The 14,652-nt window shown below is 41.7% G+C and overlaps 1 long non-coding RNA gene across 4 annotated transcripts in view; it reads right to left on the bottom strand.

The window, feature by feature from the left end:
• The window catches only part of LOC110398367, a 411,724-nt gene that overhangs the window by 100,041 nt on the left and 297,031 nt on the right, over positions 1–14,652 (bottom strand). For all 4 annotated transcript variants that reach the window (XR_002438350.1, XR_002438349.1, XR_002438348.1 and 1 more), the window contains exon 11: positions 14,295–14,420. This is a non-coding gene — a long non-coding RNA (uncharacterized LOC110398367). The remainder of the gene's footprint in view (positions 1–14,294; positions 14,421–14,652) is intronic.

Genomic DNA, 14,652 nt, shown 5'->3' with positions numbered 1-14,652 from the left:
TTTTGTTGCTGACTCCCTGTTTACTAATGCTTTTGAGTGGCTATCAATAAACACATTCGCAGTTGGTTCAATAACAGAGATGAGAGAGAAATTAGATGAATGTCAGGATTTTGCAGAAATCTACAGTCACGCTGACATCGGGCATACCAATGTTCAAGCTTAATGTCAAGGACAGACTTGCTTTTCTTCCCAATGCTAAAAGCTCATTTCAGTCCAAAGCTCTCTGAAGTGGGCATTTGCCTTGAAGGCCTCTTAGAAGGAGAAGTAAAGACCACAGATGCTCACGCTGCTCATCTGTGGATAAGCTCAGGCCTCAATTGTCCCAAAAAGCCTATGCAGAGAGAGGATGATCAGTCAGTTGCATCTGAAGTGCAAGATGCAGACTCAGTTCGTCCACTTGCACTTTTGCTAAACTTTATGCAAAATGCCTGCTGAATAAGCTACACAAGCAAAACTAAGCACTTATTGAAAGATGACGTCGGAACCAGAAAAAACAAAATCATTATGGACCCCAAGATCAGTTTCTTTCACATGAATTATAATGCCCCGCACCACTATGCAGTAACAACAGGTTGCCAATTTCTTACATTCAAACATTGAGCAGGAACTGAGGATACATATTTTACAAGCCTAGAGGTAAAAAAAAAAAGCTGAATGTTGAATGCACAGGCTGTGTGCATTGCTGGCACAATTTGCTTTGAGTGGTGACTTAGGTAAGGGGTGTATTTATGGCAGTCACAGTGCTGGCTGACCTGAAAATCTGTGATTTGTTCAAATATCTGGACAGTGCTTCTTTGATTGTTGCATCACTTCAGTTTAGTCATCTCTTTCTGGCAATTCGCGCTAGTTAAGCAGAGATAGGAGGTGCTAGGTTAGAGGGTTGCACACAAAGAGATGCCCATGCTCAGGCTGGCTCCTGTAGGAGCCAATGCAGGGATTGTAGGACACAATGCAGGGATTCCCCAGTTCATGCAAACGAGACAAATCTGGAACTAGCAGCACAGCTGAGGGATTTGCAAACTTCAGGGCTGATGGATTAAACAAACTGCCTCTGCAAAGCAGGGTAAGCATACTCGGAGCTTTGGTGGGTGTTGCAATACACCCTTTTGAGTATATGCATGTTTGGGGAAGGCACAAATGCTCTCTGTGGAAAAGCAAGGAATAGGTGGAGAGCTGGATTGGTACGCAGATGGGAAACCTGACTGGAGGGTGAGTAGCATTTGAATGGCGCATGCATTTAATGCTAACTGATTTCACTGCCACCCTGAAAATGGAGGAGTTGCACAGTACACTTAGATTACCAAGTATGTATCACCCAATGCCATGGGTAAATCCTGAAGAAATGAATTAAAAATGCAGTTAATTTTTCCCATGTTTTAGAGCTAGATTTTAACTTGCTATACAGATTCCCACGGAGACTTGTTTGAGAGAACTAATGAAACATTAATGCCTGAAAAAGATTTTTAAGAGTGGTACTTTAGGAACTATTTGGCTTTGATAAAGGGTTTGACTGCGTGATAACCCCAGAGCCTGCAGTTATAGTACAATATTTATAAATGGAAGAGACATTTACAGCCTCATAAAAGCTTCTGTTTATTGTTATAAAATTGCAGTGTTGCACTGAAACATTAGTATCTAGGTTAACCTGTTCCTTGTAGCATTGCTATGAGAACAGATTAAGCAGCTGAACAGGCATTACAGGCAAAAAAAAAAAAAAAAGCAGCAAATGCCAAATGACAGCAATAACGTGGGACAATGAAAGAGAGTAGTCCAAGCTGCCACCAAATCTGCAGTCTGCCTTTGGCTCTTGAAATATACAGTTCAGGAGCAGAAGGAAATCTGGCGTGGAAGCTGCGCAGTGAGCTATCCTTGATGTCTTTGAAGACTTCCAGTAATCAGACAAGTTTTGGCTAGGAATCCAGTGCCTCAGAAATGCAGCAAACACCACAGCAGGACAATGGAAGGAGGATGTGGCTGTGAAAACTTTTGCTCCCCCTGTTCCTCCTGATTAAGTAGCACATTTGACATAGATCAGTAGCTTCTGACAGTACAAATGCTGGTGAATCAGAAATAGTGTGATACTTAATTTTTCCTTTGCGATGGATGTACACCCATGGCAGTCTCTGAACAAATGTATTTCAAATTAAAACATTGTGAGTTCAAAAGGAATGCAGAACTGACACTGATGCTTTCCTTTTCAAATCAGCTCAGCATATGACTTCTCTACTTGAAACCAAGTCTTGAGCGAATAGAGCTTGCAATGTGATGTGGTTAATGAGCATAGTCTCCTTGTCTGGCTAAAACTGGCAGAAAGAAAGCTACAGGGGCTGCTTCCTCCTTTGAGGCTCCCAAAGAGGCTCATGGAAGTTGCTTGTGTCCCAAGCTCCAAGGGATCTACATCTTCCCTTAAGTATTAGGGCTATTAGCTCTACAGCTCAGTCATGTACCTTTTAGCACACTGTCTCTTTGCATATTATCAGTTCCTCAGAGAACACTGTCCAGAGGAGATGGAAAGGACTGGAAATACAAGTTGTCAGAAGAATGCACACTCTAACTTCTTATTGAACTAGCTTGCAGTGAAACTCTATAGCTTCCTAAAATTTCAAACATTGAAGATGACCTTAAATGGACTTTTCAGCTTCTCTTGTTTAAATGAATGCCTTTAACAATCTAACAGGAATTATATTTTCTGCTGAAATTTCCTGACCAGCTCTTTGAATTCCTAATGAATGCCTAAGAAACTACTCTTCCTCAATCCAGTAACTATCTTGGAAAGCTTCATTTTTTTTTTTAATGCCTACAGAGAATGAAAATCCGGTGCTCCATACTTCAATCATTTTTTTGCTCCAACCTGTTAAGCACAACATCAGTGAGATATGATAAAGATCCTCAAAGGCTTTTCAGCTCATACATCTCATGCAGGAACTTTAATGAAGGTAGCACACAGGCTGTTGAGGGTTGCATTCTCCATATTCAGTGCTCAGGATTACTAGCGGCAGTGAGCCCTACAGGCCAGGAGTGCAACAACCTGCAAGAAGTACTCCTCATGGATGTGTATATAAGGAGCTGAGCAACGTAATTGCACAAAATGGTATGCCTCAAACCCTCCCATAGTCTAAAGGCATAAAAACAATACACTGGGAAATATTTTTTACCTTATCTTAGTTGAGTTAATTCAGTTTTCTCTACAGAAGGACAAAGGTTCTAGGAATACTGCCCATATGTATAAATACATCATAGAAGCACAGCATGGCTGGAGTTGGAAGGGATCTTAAAGATGATCTGGTTCCAACCCACTGCCATGAGTAGGGAAAGATCCCACTAGACCAGGTTGCTTAAAGTCCCATCCAATCTGACCTTGAACACTATCAGGGAAGGGCATCAAGCGCTTTTCTGGGCAACCTGTTCCAGAGCCTCACCACCCTAACAGAGAACAATTTCTTCATTATATCTAATGTAAACCTACTCTTTTTCAGTTTAAAACTGTTCCCTCTTGTCCTATAGCTATATTATTTTATACGGAGTCCCTCTGCAGCTTTCTTGTAGGCCTCCTTTAGGTACTGGAAGGCTGCTATAAGGTCTCCAAGGAACCTTCTCTTCTCAGGCTAAATAAGCCCAACTTTTTCAGCTTGTCTTCGTAGGAGTGGTTCTCCAGCCCTCCGATCATCCATATGGCTCTTGTCTGGACCCACTCCAATTAGTCCATATTCTATGTTGGGGTCTCACAAGAGCAGAGTAGAGGGGGGGAATCAAACCCCTCCCCACCTTGCCCTGATGGCCACATTTCTTTTGATGCAGCCCAGCTAAGTACTGAGCTGCCTATTCCACAGTGGGTTAAACCTAGCCAAAACAAAAGGGCTTAATTACTGGTCTTCATATACAGTAGAGAAGACAGAAATCATCAAATCATGCCCATGCACATATATGACTGGATCTGGTCAGGAACTTATTAATTTAGAGGAGAACTTCCATTGATTCCCACTTTGAGTGTGGATGATCATGGTAAGCTTTAGATTTATAGGACTGCAGGAAATAAAGCTGGAAGAAAATCCAAGAAATTGTTTATCCCACTTCTCTCCCATCCATCTGACCATCCCTCTCAACCATGAAACGTTTGCGTCTCATCCTTGTCTTCATAATTAAGGCTTAGCATCTCTACTTCCCGTCCTTAGGAATCTAACAACTTAATATGAACCATATAAGAGAAAAAGAGAAAGAAACCATGCAAGATTCTTTAGACAGTGATAATGGAGACACATAAATCTTAACTGCTTTTTCAATTCATGTACTGCATCCCATCAGATGCGCTCCCTGCTGAAATCAGCATGATAGCTACACATTTAAAATTGGTTCTTAATCTGAAGACCTTTGAGTTTTGAGACTATACACTTGCATTTTCAAACTTTGTGACATTTATACCAAGGCACCAGGGTTATTTGAAATTATTTTTCATTATCAGTAAAAAAAAGTCTTCAATATATTATGTCGTGATTAATTTGAACACAAATCCCTGGAACATAAGGAAAAAAAGAACACTCTTACTCTGAAGCATTAGCAGTAAGCAGGATTTTTTTTTTTTTTTTGAAATGGAAATGTGTCCTACGTTTTGTACAGCTGACTTATTCATGAGAACAAGGGCCTCCAAAACAGACCTGTGCAGAGCACAGAAATTGCCCTGGACCAGGAAAGTGCAACATGGGTGCTTGGCTCCCGCAGGGGAAAGGGTCCTGCAGGCTGTACTGGGATGATCTGCTCAGCCTGGGTGACAGGAGCAGTGACACAGAGCCAGCCATGCCTGGCAGGTGGCTTCGCTATCGTTCAGGTCAGCAGCGATTGGCACTGCCAGCCCCACGCCACCTTGTGCCACATACGCCATGTGCCAGTGAACAGCATGGACAGCACAGGAAAAGCTTCGTCAGCAGCAGGGTGAGCTGAGGCTGTGCCTGGGCCCTGGAAACAAAGAACGGAGATGGAAATATGATGGGACTGCAACAGGCTCCACCCCACACATTCCTCCAGGAGGAGCTGGCAAACAATTACTGCAATTTACAGCTGCCAGCCCCAAACATAATTAATGTGCAGTCACAGCCAGAGGGCCATCTTAAGGGAGAAAGTGGTCTACTTAGCTCACTTACCATAGTAAAAGGGTCTTTATTTTTAGGGATCACTGCTAATGGCAGACAGTTTCTTAGGGGCCATCAGGACTTAAGCAGATGTGAGAGCAGATGGCAAGACAATAATGCCTTTTTGGATGATTGACTAATACCTTTTGCCAAACGCCAGTGGTAATAAAGATATTTTGCCCATCTTAGAACAAGTGACAAAGAATTTTCATTCCAGCAGTTGAGTTTTACTTTTCTTCGTGTGTTTGTAAGCACCAAGAAACACCCATAAGCTCAACAAAGCTTTAACCTCCTTTCCCTCCACCTAAGAAATTGCAGTTCTCTATACATTTTGAAGAGGTAATACAAATGTTTAATCAGTTTTGTCATGTCTTAACTCTGTTGAAAGCAGGATGACATATATACCAAAGCAAGGGAGTAAAATCTGTCCAGCAGAAGGGAAAATTTATGGCTGCAATTTTGCAAAAGGGTCCCTCTGATGCAGTAAACTGCAAGAATGAAGCATGAAGAGTTTATTAAAGCCATAAGAATCCTGAGATGAGATTACAGCCTTTATACTCTGCCACGCTTCAAATTTGATAACGCATATCCCCCACCCATCTCCTCCCCCCTGCCACTGCTCTTGGAAAGGCGGAGAGGGGATAAAACCCACAGTGGATTGATTCTGATTTCACATGTAGCATTCTCATTAATTTTCAAGGCATCAACTCATGCAGATCAAAGTGGCAGAAGACGCTGACATCAGCTTTCATATCTGAGAGCTTATCACTCCCTGATGATAAAATTGCAGGATTATCAGGGAGTGCATCTGCAAGTCTATAGCTACTGTAAAAAGCATTGTGACATATAAATGCACAATGTGACACCACTACTGTATCATCTTTACTGGAATACTTAGCAAAACATTGTCATTGTCACCAAATGACAGTCATGCCTTTGATTGTACTTTTCAGTTTGGTAGTCCTGGAAATTGTAACTTGGGGGACAGCAAAATTTTCTTTGTTGCCCTGGCTGCCCCCGCCTCTGCCATGACCACCTGCCATCTTAAGTCTTTCTTTTTTTACACAGGGGGTTGATAGGAGTCCTAAGAGCTCTTAAGTCACTAAGTAAATGCGAGCAGTTTCCCTGCAATGGAGCCTTATACTCCCGGTACTTGGCCTTGGACAAAAGGGAGAGGTTGCTAATTCTGTGTTTTGTGGGGATAGCACAGTTGCATTCCCATACCACTCTTCTTCCCTCTAATATGTCCCATCATTCAGTAATGCAAGTTTAGAGATGAGTCCACAACACGGAAAGGGCTATCTGATGAAGCTTGGATGTTTAGCTGGATACCTCACCAGAAGCCCGGAAGTGTTGCTCTAAGCAAGCTTAGTGAAAATAAAGCTGCAACTTTTCTCCCTTTTCTCTACACTCTGGGAATAACATAGAAAGGCAAATCCTTTCTTGATAATCCTCAGTTCTCATCCCAAATCAAAAAGTGCTCATGGATTGTGAAAACTGGAGAATTAAGAGGAGAAAGCACACTTGGAGCAAACTTCATGTAGGTTTACTTCTCTTCAACCTCCAGGGAAAAGACGGTTATGTTCTTGTATCTCATAAATCCAAATCACTACAGAAATCATCAGTAAGAAATACTACGTGAAGAGTAAACTCCAAATCAATATTCTAAGACATCAAGCTGTTCTGAAACTGCTAATACACGTAGCCCCCACGCTCAAAAGTACTGTATGAGAAGTCCCAGTTCTAGCCTTGGTCACACCAGTCCTTGAAGCCTATGAACACACTTGCTTCTGCACAGTTGCATCACATAAAGCACTGCACCTCTGCTCTATGTCCATGCTTTTCTCATTAGCTTTGACCTAAGAGAGGGCAAAGGAGTGTTACTATAGGAGGGGTCAGGATGTAAATCACTTGCCTCATGGTAGGAAGCTAAAGACATTTGATTGGGTTTATTGAAGTTACATCAAAGGTGTGATTCACAAAGAAAAGACGTGTGCAATATAACCAAACTAGAATTAAGAGTCATGTCCTCAGGGATAGGACAGACATCACCTGCAAATCAAGTCTATACACAACTCCAGACCGTACAGTCTAGGAAAGATTTCAGAGCAGAAATAATAAAATCACAACCACTGACATGATAGTTTGTCCCGACACTAAAATGACTAAAGACTTTGTGAATATGTCTCATAAAGTTTGTCATACAGAAGCTACTTCGGTTGCTGATCACAGATTGCCTGTTAAGACTTGGAGCTCACCACAAGCTCCAGAACACACTCAAAGGCCAGCAATGCCCTGGATACCAGGCCATGGTAAAACTCCACAGCTGTTGGCTATCCTGCCTAAACTAGCTTTGAATTCATTGTATTTACCCCAGATATCCTAAGACATCATTTAGATCAGTAACAATCCCAAGGAAAGGGATTATACCTAGCAACAAGGAATGAACAGAAAGCCGGTTGGCTAATTAATGGGAATAGAAGTGTCATTTGTGAATAGAAATAACAGTTGGCAATCCATTAAAAAACAAACAAACAAACAAACAAACAAAAAAAACAGTAATGAGTGCTATGGTAGGAAAACCTGAATGGGAATTGTATAAAATTCCTTTTTTGAAGGTCATGGACTGACTCCCTTATATATGGTGCAAAGTCACAACCACGGAAGCACTGAGTAACAGATATCTCTCTTCTTTCCATTTATAGAAAAAGCCTGTGATACAAAACCAATAAGGAGACTCCTTAAACAAGTACCAGACAGAACTCAGACTGAGGACATAATGAAGAAATGCCACACAGCAAAAATAATTATGCATCCTGTCAGTACTGGTGACAGTCCAAAATCAATCTCTCCTCTAGAACTGGGAAGAAAATACTATTGTTCAGTGGGATCTTCTGGCATTTTGAAATGAAGGTGTATTGTGAAATAGTACGAGAGTTGAGATTCCTCACAAAGTATCACAGTGCTGTGTTTTGATAATATTGAACTATTTTGTTTAAAGAGAGAAGAGAATGTCTTAAATCAACACTGAAGTAATATGAGATATATAAAGCATTTTAGCATAAAATGAATGTTGGAGTACAGAAGTCTCAATTGAATTAAATGAAATAGCATGAAAATTAAATGTTTTAACTAATTGAGACAAGCAATTCCGCATTATACAAGTGACATGAGCAAGCTATTTGATTCTACAACTTTCCATTGGAAATGGCATCAAAATGTGCCTATGAAGTTTATTTTGCCGAAACGAAATTGTTCCAGTTGAAAACCTTGCTTTTCCACATTTCAGTTTGTTCTTAGTTTTACAGATATTATATGGGAGCCAGCTGCAGAAAAAGGCTCCACTTCTCTGTTCATGTATATGCAAACTTGGAAATGGTTTCCCTTTTAGCTTGGTGAGCAACATGCTGAAAAATCCCATTTGATGGGATCAGATGCAACTTAGATGTATTGTCAGGGATTTAACAGTAGCAATGTCAGTACATATCACTAAACAACCACACTAGACTGTGGTCTTCCCCAGGACAAAAAATAACATAATTAAGAACAACATAGCCTACTGTAATGCTCTGTTACAACCTCCTACTTCTTTCTGTGACCTGTCATTTCAGGTGAGGCTTTTTACAGCTACCCAGTGACCCTTCACCAATAAATCTGCGCATCTCATCAGTGTTCTCAGGCTGTTTTCTTCCTGTAGAGCTTCCAGACACTTCAACACCTGTGGTGTCCTCTTGGAAAACAATTGCATTTATCAGCTAGGGCAGGTGAGGGTCTGCTAAGCTGAATGAAAATCAAAGCTGCTGCTGAAGACACCACTTGGAATTTTAATATCTAGACCACTCCAAGTCTCTTTTAGTTACCAGAAGGTTATCATTTAATCACACACATTTAGCAGGTTAAAGGTCAATCTTTTAAAGGAGTGCACATTTTAATAATACCAGTAGTAAGTCTGTTGAGTTAATGCCCTTATAAGATCAAATATTCTGGCCCATAAATACTTACAGCGAAGCAACAGAGTGATGATATTTGGTACCTACATGGTGATCTGCTTGTGTATATGCCCTACGCACATGAGATGGTAAACAGCGTGATTCCAAGAAGAAAAAAAACAAAGTGCGGGAGCCTTGCAGCTACATGCTTGCCCAACATGACTCTGCAGCAGTGATGCAGGAAACTTGACTCCCACCAGCCCTGGCAGCTGCCCCTTCTGAGACACAAGCCCTTAGCCAGCGGGCTGCTCTGATCTTGATGGCAGAAAGGAGTTTTGACACCTGCATTCCTATTCTTTCTTATCTCCTTTCCTGTTATGTTTATTTTTTTTACAAGATCTTTCAGGTTTAAAACTGGTTTAATGACTGAAGAACCTTTCCTTTTTTTTTTTTTTTACCTGTGTAAGACTATTCAACAACAGATGCTTGGTGATCTTAACTACTCTTGACAGGATTCCTTATACATACTTCCTTAGATAATTCAGTTACATTATTTTAGGTGCTCTTAGTACTGCTCCTTATAATTACTTCTGAAATCATAAATCTCTTGTAAACTTGACTTTTGTTTTCATTTTCCTGCCTGTTTCACAGCCAATCACACTGAAATGATCTCATCAGTCTTTGCAAATTGAGAAAGAAAATAACATTAAATGTATATTTCATCATCTTGACCAAACCATGTATTTCTGAATTACTCTAACCCCCTAGAAAAACGTGTGGAAGTGTCACCCAGAGTCACTCTGTCCTGGCCAATTGTCCCTCCAAACTTCTCAATTCAGCAGCCCTACGTCTGTGCAGCCTCCCCCTGTATCAGCTCCTTTCTCTTTGGACTGATGTCTAAGGATGAGGAAATCAAAAGAACAGTTTGATTCCCATCCAATTGCTGCAGAGTCACACCTCCCCTCCCAGCAGCCAGCTGCCACATCTTGGGTTGCATGCTGAAACAGTGCGCCATGAAGGGCAGAGAGGGATGCATCACTGCTGCGACCAGCCCACACATAAAATAACACATATTATGTCATATATCCATAAACATTAAGAAAAGCAGATCAAATTCAAAATGAACACTGCTTCTAGTGCCTCATTTTTTCTCAGCCTAGTACCACATATAAATCTGTTCCAAAGCTTGCTGGAACATCAGCTAGGACCAAACCAAGTCCACCTGTGGCACAGCTGGCCTGACTCCCTAAGAGGCTCATACACACAGACATATAAATGTGTCCATTCTCCAGACCCACACTCAGCCACCATAGTCTGCACTGTATTTGCAGGCAAGGGTTATGTCAGGGAATAAAAAGAAAAAAGAAAATGATTATTTACTGCCTTTGATAATTTCTTCTATTTTTTTTCTGCTTAAACATTCCTGAAGCACCTGACCTCTCCACAGATCCGAGAAAATACTGCCAGGAAATATCACCATCAGAGTCCCTGTAGTGGGACTGGCAGTGATGAACCGAACTCCCACTAAAGAAGGGCTACCAGGCAGCTACCAGCAAGGACCACCTGTGGACATGCATAGTGGAGAGAGGAAAGGATCACCCTCACGCTGACTTGACACCAGCCACTGCAGCAAACAGACCAGCAAGTGATGGTATAGAGCAGTTCCACCTCCTCTTTTCATTTCTGTTTGCATTTATTGCCCTAGTGGTATCACAGCTCTGATACAGGATGAAGCAGTACATAGAGTTTCCTGCGGAGAGTCAGGAAACCATGGTACGCCTCCAGAGTCAGCTGTCAGTGCACACAGAAAATCTCAGACCTTTCATTATCCAGGCAAGCCTGCTGTGGGTCTTCTTCAGATGTTCAAGCACATACTGAAAGCTTTTCATATTTCACACCCCAAATGCATATATGCACTCACTCATTCATTCCAGTCTTGAGCCCTTGAGTGTACTGTCACAATTGTGCTTTTTCCCATGTAACTCACATTTAAGCAGCTGCCCTTGCAAGAAGTAGATCTCAACCAGAATAATACAATTTTGCAGTAGCTCCTGCTTTCTTTACCCTGAGGAAAATCCTGAGTAGAAACAAAGCCCTATAAAAACTTTAAATACTGAGGCAACACAAGACAGCAAACAAAATAGTCACTTAGTAAAGTGTGTGACAGTAAAAGCAATCCACATGTGGTTGCAGTCCCTTCTCAGGCAAACTCCCCAGCTGTTCTTAATGACATGAACTCGGCATGACCTGATGTGCCAGAGCATTCAAAGTGGAACACCTGTAATTAGAAGGGTGAAGAAAAAGCAACTCAATCTAAAAGCTGGTAATTCAAGCGCTTGGCCAGTATGCAATGAGAACAGCTCAACTCACAGATGGGACATGGATGACATTTCCTAGACCCTCTGAATACCCAAATTCTGAGTACAGAGTACAGTAGTTCTAGAGTCACATCAGTATATACATGCAGACATCATGCAATAAGTGCATACTCTTCAAATTGACTTCCTCCTCCTCGACAGAACACTCTATCAACAGTGCTATCCCCTTTATTTTGTTGCAAGTAACTATCCACATATCTTCTCTCAATTAATGAACAAGTCTATGCATTAAGGCTTTAGCTCATGACAACGTCAATATTTGAGGAAGTGTTCTAATATGAATGTAAACCCACTGTTTTGCTGTGGTTCAGGTAGTGTTTTTATCAGCATCTTCTTTAGTAGCTGGCCTTAAATATTTCTCCCTGGACTGGACAATTTTGAAGAGGTAGGTTGCTAGCGAGGGACACAGCGCACTGCTGCTTCTCATTAATTTAATCACGTGAATGTCTGCAATAAGGTTATTCTGGGCTCTTGAGACAAAGATAAACATTGAATAGGAGAGAGAATTGCATGAGTGTCTTCCTTTGTTCTAAGTCAAAATCTGAGGAAAATCAGAAGAGCAATTAACTGGCTCAACAAGCCAAGGCAAGAGTACAGGACTCGGGTTTTGTTCACTGGGCCAAACAATAATCTGTGCTGCAGCTCTCAACTACCAAATTCCTGCAGTAGTGAATTACTTAAGAACTGTGTTCCAGACAACAAATTTACAACAGCATCTCATGGAAATGGCAGCTGCACAAAATTCATCAGCAAGGGTTTGAAAGAAATGATGCTCAGCTTAACTGGAAACACCAATATAGTGTTGTTTTGATTTTCATTAAATGTGTTCAGTTTGCAATGCAAAACTGAAGATTTAAGACTTTCTGGACTTCCTACAGGGAGGCAAATACATTTTGTTTGTTTGTCAATGAAAACACTAACATTTAACTGAAAAACAAATCTGTGAAAACAGAAATGATTTTTGGTGAATGGAGTTAAATGCAGCTGGTGACCGGTCACAAGTGGTGTCCCCCAGGGGTCGGTGCTGGGGCCTGTCCTCTTCAATATCTTTTGATGAGGTTCAACAAGACCAAGTGCTGGGTCCTGCACTTTGGCCACAACAACCCCAGGCAACGCTACAGGCTTGGGGCAGAGTGGCTGGAAGGTTGTGTGGAAGAAACGGACCTGGGGGTATTGGTTGATGCTCGGCTGAGCACGAGCCAGCAGTGTGCCCAGGTGGCCAAGAAGGCCAATGGCATCCTGGCTTGGATCAGAAATAGTGGTGCCAGTAGGAGTAGGGAAGTCATTGTCCCTCTTTACTCAGCACTGGTGAGGCCGCACCTTGAGTACTGTGTCCAGTTTTGGGCCCCTCACTGCAAAAAAGACATTGAGGCCCTGGAGTGTGTTCAGAGGAGGGTGATGAAGCTGGTCAGGGGTCTGGAGCACAGGCCTTATGAGGAGCAGCTGAGGGAGCTGGGATTGTTCAGTCTGGAGAAGAGGAGGCTCAGGGGGCACCTTATGGCTCTCTGTAACTACCTGAAGGGAGGTTGTAGTGAGCTGGGGGCCAGCCCCTTCTCTCTTGTAACTAGTGACAGGACAAGGGGGAATGGCCTCAAGTTGTGCCTGGGTAAATTTAGGCTGGACATTAGGAAACACTACTTTTCTAAAGGAGTGGTCAGGCGCTGGAATGGGCTGCCCAGGGAGGTGGTTGAGTCACCGTCCCTGGAGGTGTTCAAGAAACATTTAGATATAGCATTGAGAGACATGGTTTAGTGGGTTATTGATGGTAGGTGGATGGTTGGACTAGATGATCTTGTAGTTCTTTTCCAACCTAGCTAATTCCATGATTCTATGATTCTCTTTTTGGGAGTTAAATAATTTCTTAAACATCTTTGATAAAAATATGCTAAAACTATACCAATTCAAAAGGTAATGAGCATCATTAGCGGGAAGAATTCAAGCCTTGAAGTCAATGGATTTGCTTGTGTGAGTAACTGATCTACTGTAATAATCTTTTGTCTATAATGAGTATGCCATCCTCTCAGCTTGAAAAAAATCACCTTTTCTTTAAGACAACATAAAAAGAGACCTGCAGTAGATGCGTGATCTGCAATTTGGGTAAGTATGCTGTAAAACGGTAACATTTCTGCTACTATGGAGAATGTGACTCAGCTGAAGGCGCTGAAATTGCATACTGCAAAAACAACCAGACTTACCCCTACCTGCTTCAGCCATCATAGGCTGTCACAAAAATAGATTAGTAGAATGAACACACAAAGTACTCTTTGGGGTCATTATGCACAAAACACAGAAACTGTAGCCAGCAAGCTTTTTTCCTGCCATGTGTCTTTGCAAGGTTTTGTAACTGAAGCCCTTCGCCCACGTGCCTAACAGTAAGTTTCCTGTCCTGCGCAACCACTGTAAGGTCAAGTGACTAAAAAACCTGAGATTCAGTTATTTCAATAAAGTTAGCCTTACAAGACTGTAGAAAAAACCTGTTTGGAACGTTTTTTTTTTTTTTTCTACTATTTGCGTCCTTCAAAATGCATTCTCTGTCTTCAAAAATATTTTCTGCAGCCCTTTGAGGAGTAGAAATCCAGACTTTAAAGAACAGCAAAGAGAAAGTAGATGGTGAACATGCAGTTAATTCATGCAAAAGTTGTCTGCATTTTCAAGATCTGCAAGCATTTCAACTCTTTCAGGTAGAGACTTCAGTACTTATGTCTAATTAGTAGCATATTCCCTGCCAATCCACATGTACATTCAAAAAATATTTCCATATCTAGTTATAGTGTAAGAAGGTATCTGACTATGCACAAGTTTGGCTTAAATGCTGTAGATGATCTGCTAATGCAGTTCTATCTATTATAGTGTCATGGACTTACGAGACTTTTAGTTCTCCATGCTGTCACCAGTCATTAGAACATGGGCTGTTTCATCACAAGACAGAACTTCTTCTGTTGAGTTTGTCAGCACTTTTCCTGTTTCTGCACAGAAGCTGACTAACCAACCTGTTGAACAAACAAACAAAGTAGTTAAATAAACAAGAAAACTTCTTTCTGTTCAATAACACAGGTCCATTCAGTCACACAGAGCACATCCAGAAGGGGGCCACAGAAATGATCCCAGGGATGAACCACCTCCCCTACGAGGACAGGTTGAGAGAGCTTGGGACTGTTTAGCCTGGAGAAGAGAAGGCTCCCAGGAGACCTGAGAGCGGCCTTTCAGTATCTAAAGTGGGGC

Source organism: Numida meleagris, chromosome 4 (assembly GCF_002078875.1).
Source record: "Numida meleagris isolate 19003 breed g44 Domestic line chromosome 4, NumMel1.0, whole genome shotgun sequence".
NCBI lineage: Eukaryota > Metazoa > Chordata > Aves > Galliformes > Numididae > Numida > Numida meleagris.
This window is presented reverse-complemented; position numbering and strand designations above follow the sequence as displayed.